Raw genomic sequence first — 6,000 nt, 5'->3', positions numbered from 1 at the left:
TTTCTGGTACTTAGAAAGACTACGCAAACAAGAAGTAGAGAATTTGTTCTGCACGCATAGAAGCAGCTACAAACAACGCTACGGTGCAGGTCTTTCAGTGTAGTTATTTCTTGTCACGCTTCAGCCTTGGAAAATATTTGTTTGTAAATTTGATTCAAGCATTTAGCTAATGATGATAATCTTTGTTATTGATAGAGTTGCTTACATATTAATGTTGGTTGGTTGAATTTACTCAGACAAATTGCAATGCCTTTCATGTATGTCGTTAGCTGTATTACTTTGCTCGTGCGTCATGCAAACGAATTGTAAAATATACAATACTGTAGTTTTGTTACTGTTTCTAGTGTAATATGCTTTGTTATTCTACATAGATGGTTGTACATTATTAGAGTAATGAAAGGAGTTAGCCAATTACCATATGAGTAACAATTAGCTATATGGTTTGGCATCATGCCAGATGCATGGTACCTTAGCACGTGCTTTGTATTTATGCAACTTCAAATGTATAATGTACAGCTACAGTATGTCGGTGTGAATTGAATACTAAAGTATATTCTTTTCTGTATTTTGCAGTTTCACAACATAAACGTTTTCAATATATTCATTCAAGAAAAGTCACGCCTTGGGAGTTTTATTGAAGACTTAGTTGTTAGCTATCTGTCTAGTTTTGCTTGGGAACGCAACTCAAGGGCAGAATAGTGAAAAAACATCACTGCAGGCTCAAGCTCAAGAATAACCACACACGGTTGTTTTGTTTCTATGTTCATCAGCCAACAAAGCCTCTGTTCCTAGGGAAGACCAGCAGTCTACTGTACAACAAGCAGAGCCAAGAGTCCGACAGCGAGAGATGGAGGAGCCTCTTCAGCACATTGGGAAGAAATGAACAGCAGCATGGTGGAAATGGAAAACAAGCCCACTTCTAGTCACACACACAAAGCTTCCCTGAGTCACAGGTGTCACCAGACCTCATCAAGTACCTCCTACACCATGAGATGTTGAGTTCAGGAGTCCTGAAGTTTGATGATCGCCCTGAAAATGATTGGGCATGGAAAGCATCCTTTCTCAATGCAACCAGAGACTTGAATTTATCCGCCAGGGAAGAGTTAGATCTAATTACCAAGTGCCTAGGGGGTCAGAGTCATCTGAGCAAACAAACAGAATTAGATCTATCCATATTTTCAACGTAACAGCAGGGCTTAACATGGTCTGGCAACGACTAGAAGAGTGCTATGGTACACCCGAAGTGATCGAGAACGCACTGTTGAAGAAAATGTATGATTTTCCAAAACTGGCTAACGAAGACAATCACAAACTAAGAGAACTAAGTGACATTCTTCTCGAACTGGAGTGTGCTAAAGTAGAAGGGTACCTTCCAGGCCTCGCTTATCTGGACACATCTCGGGGGGTAAACCCTATTGTAGAGAAACTTCCATTCAGTTTACAAGACAAATGGATTGCACAGGGATCCAAATACAAGGAGGACTATCGGGTAGCATTCCCACCATTCTTGTTCTTCTCGAGATTCATCAGGAACCAGGTTGAAAACTAGAAATGACCCCAGTTTCACCCTCAACTAACCAGGTGTCTATGACAGGTGAGAAACCTGCCAGGTACAGCAGCAAGACACCTGGGACGGTATACAAAACAGATGCATCATCTGAGGCCTCAGACCACCAAACCAAACCCAGTAAGACAAAGGTTGAAAACCCTGACCATCACTGCCCAAAACATAACAAGCCTCATCCTCTTAAAAAGTGTTGTGGGTTTAGATACAAAACTCTAGATGAGCGCAAATCATATCTCAAAAGACAATGGCATTTGTTTCCGATGTTGTGGGTCAACTCAGCACAGAGCTAAAGACTCTAAGGTGTCAATCAAGTGCTCTGAGTGCGACAGTGACAGACATCTTTCTGCTCTGCATCCAGGCCCAGCCCCTTCAAATACAGCCACCGCTACAGCAGAGACAGAGCATGGCGGGGAGCAAGGTGACGATGCTCTTCTATCTGTCACCTCAAAGTGTACGGAGATCTGTGGTGAGCCAGTCAATCCAAGATCATGTTCAAAAATATGCCTAGTCAAAGCTTATCCCGGCTGGGAAAAGAGAGAAAGCTGTCAAAATGTATGTGGTGCTTGATGAACAGAGTAACAAATCTCTGGCCAAGACAGAGTTTTTCAATCTCTTCAACATCAATGACAACTCTGCTCCATACACCATGAAGACGTGTTCTGGGGTAACAGAGACTTCAGGCAGGAAAGCCGTCAACTTCATGGTGGAGTCTATAGATGGACACATGCAGCTCACTCTCCCTACTCTGATAGAGTGTGATATGACGCCAGACGATAGGATGGAGATTCCCTCGCCCGACATTGCGTATCATCATCCCCATCTGCAACCAGTTATGGACAAAATTCCAGCTGCGGACCCAGACGCTCCCATCCTCCTGCTCTTAGGATGAGACATCTTAAGGGTACACAAGGTACAAGAGCAAATCAATGGGCCCCACGACACTCCTTATGCACAGCGACTCGACCTCAGGTGGGTCATCGTGGGTGAGGTCTGTCTGGGAACGGCTCACCATCCAGCCAATGTTGACATGTTCAGGACAAACATATTTCAAAATGGTCGCACATCCTATCTGAGCCCTTGCCCTGACATCATCCAGGTAAAAGAGAACGACAACAGCGTAGCTCAGAAACACATCTCTCCCTCTACAGTGCACTCCACAGATCCAAGCACAACTGTGAACACAGACAGCCTGGGATGTTCCGTGTTCGACAAAACACAAGACGATGATAAACCAGCACCATCAGTGGAGGAGAAAGCCTTCCTGGACATTATGGACAAACAGGTTTTCCAGGATGATGGAAACAACTGGGTGGCTCCACTACCCTTTCGCCCCACTAGACGTCGCCTTCCTAATAACAGGGAGCAGGCCATGAACCATCTCACATCACTTCGCAGGACTTTAGACAAAAAGCCTGACATGAAGCGTAATTTTATTGACTTCGTGCAAAAGATGCTGGATAAGGACCGAGCCGAACCTTCACCGCCACTAGAGGGAGACAAAGAACGTTGATATCTGTCCATATTTGGTGTTTACCATCCACAAAAGCCTGAACAAATAAGAGTAGTATTTGACTCCAGTGCTAAGTGTCAAGGCGTGTCACTTAACGATGTTCTGCTCAGTTGTCCAGACTTAAACAACACACTCTTGGGTGTCCAAATGCATTTCCGCAAGGATTGCATTGCACTAACGGCAGATGTGCAACAAATGTTTTACTGTTTTTGAAGACAACAACCCAGATAGAAACATAACTGAGTACAGGATGAAAGTCCATGTCTTTGGGAACAGCCCTTCACCAGCCGTAGCCATCTACTGCAGGAGACGAGCAGCGCTACAGGGTGAGAAGGAACATGGGTCAGAACCCAAGCAATATGGAGTGAGGAACTTCTACATCGATGATGGGCTGACATCAGTAGCTACTACAGAAGAAGCTATCAACATTCTAAGAAAAACACAAGCAATGTTGGCGGAGTCCGACATGAAACTACACAAGATTGCATCCAATAGCAAAACAGTTATGGAAGCCTTCCCTATGGAGGACCGTGCAAAAGACTTAAAAGATCTGGACCTAGGAGTGGATCCTCTCCCCTTTCAAATGAGTCTGGGACTTTCCTGGAACCTGGTAACAGACAGCTTCTCATTCCAGGTGTCCCTGGAAAAGAAAGCCCTGTAAAAGAAGCCTTTTACGCGGAGAGGCATCCTGTCCACAGTGAATAGTAACCCCTTGGGTTCGTGGCTCCAATAACAATGCAAGGTAAAGCCTTAATCAGAGAACTCTTCTTTTTTTCTTTAAAAAAAATACTTTTACCCCTTTTTGTCCCCAATTTCGTGGTATCCTATTGTTTTTAGTAGCTACTATCTTGTCATCGCTACAACTCCCGTACGGGCTCAGGAGAGACGAAGGTTGAAAGGCATGCGTCCTCCGATACACAACCCAACCAAGCCGCACTGCTTCTTAACACAGCCCGCATCCAACCCGGAAGCCAGCCGCACCAATGTGTCTTGGAGGAAACACCGTGCACCTGGCGACCTTGGTTAGTGCGCGATGACTCCACAGGAGTTGCTGGTGCGCGATGCGACAAGGATATCCCTACCGGGCAAGCCCTCCCTAACCTGGATGATGCTAGGCCAATTGTGCGTCACCCCACGGACCACCCGGTCGCGGCCGGTTACGACAGAGCCTGGGCGCGAACCCAGGGTCTCTGGTAGTACAGCGCCCTTAACCACTGTGCCACCCAGGAGGCCCAGAGAACTCTCTTCTGATCAGAGTGAGTGGGATGCCCCTCTTCCCACAGAAAAAGAAGAGAAATGGAAAATGTGGAAGGAATCTTTGATGGAGATGGAACATATGTTTATTCAGCGGACCTACATCCCAGTCTCCTTGTCTACCACTCAAAGAGAGCTACACATCTTCTCGGATGCCTCTACGGTAGCCATAGGAGTGGTAGCCTACCTGAGAGTTATTGACTTGGAAGGTCAATGCCATGTTGGATTTGTCATGGGGAAATCAAAATTGGCCCCTCGTCCGGCCCACACTATCCCACGCCTAGAACTGTGTGCGGCTTTGCTAGCTGTTGAGATGTATGAACTGATCAGAGACTGAATTGACATTGATGTAAATGCGGCCAAGTTCTACACAGACAGTAAGATAGTTCTCGGTTACATCCACAATGTCACCAAAAGATTATATGTGTACGTTGCCAATAGGGTAACTCACATCAGAAAGTCTACCCATCCAGACCAGTGGTGTTATGTAAACACTGACAGCAATCCAGCAGACCATTCAACCAGGCCTATACTTACTGCGCTCTTGAAGTACACCAGTTGGTTCTCAGGTCCACCTTTCCGGACCCAAACAAACTCAATTGAACCAGAGAACATACATTTTGACATTATAGAGCCTCACGCGAAACGCAGAGATTCAAACAGACGTCACTGTCTTCGCCTCGAAGGTTTCTGGAGTTCAACTCAGCTCTCATCGCTTTGAGAGGTTCTCAAGCTGGAAAGCTCTCAATCGAGCCACAGCACGACTCATTCATGTTCCCAGATCCTTCCATGAAGGTGCGGACAACACCAGCTGCAGAGGCTGGCATGACTGTAATAAACCATGCGGTACAAGTGAGTTGTCACAAGCCAAAACAGCAATCATTCACTGTGTGCAACATGAAGCCTTCAGAGAGGAATTCAAATGCATTGAAAAAGGAAAAGAGTTCCCAAAGCAAAGTACACTGAAAAAGCTGAACCCAGTGATTGATGAGGAAGGGTTGCTGAGGGTGGGAGGCCGCTTATCCTCCGCAGACATGTTACAAGACGAAAAACATCCTCTCATCCTCCCACGGACACATCATGTCACCACTCTGCTGGTAAGACATTATCACGAGCAAGTGGCTCACCAGGGCCGTCATTTTTCAGATGGAGCTATTCGAGCAGCAGGCTTCTGGATTATGGGGAGCAAACGTCTGGTCTCTGGTATCATTCACAAGTGTGTTACTTGCCGCAAGGTTAGAGGGAGGTTTGTTGACCAAAAGATAGCTGACTTGCCTGCAGACAGACTCACATCTGAACCACCATTCACCAGCGTTGGACTTGATGTGTTCGGACCATGGAATGTCATAACTTGTCGCACTAGAGGTGGTAGTGCAGACTCCAAGCGATGGGCGGTGCTCTTTTACATGTATGTCGACTAGAGCAGTCCATATCGAGCTCATCGAATCCATGTCTACATCCAGCTTCATCAACGCGCTGAGGCGTTTTTTTCTCTATCCGTGGTCCAGCAAAAGTGCTACGCTCTGATCGAGGTACAAACTTTATAGGTGCCTGACACAAATGACTCAGAGAACTGACTAAATACCTCTCAGATAAGGGATGTACTTGGATATTTAATCCTCCACACTCGTCTCATATGGGTGGTTCTTGGGAGAGACTCATTGGAGTT

Source organism: Oncorhynchus masou, chromosome 27 (genome assembly GCF_036934945.1).
Source record: "Oncorhynchus masou masou isolate Uvic2021 chromosome 27, UVic_Omas_1.1, whole genome shotgun sequence".
NCBI lineage: Eukaryota > Metazoa > Chordata > Actinopteri > Salmoniformes > Salmonidae > Oncorhynchus > Oncorhynchus masou.
Note: the sequence above shows the minus strand (reverse complement) of the source record.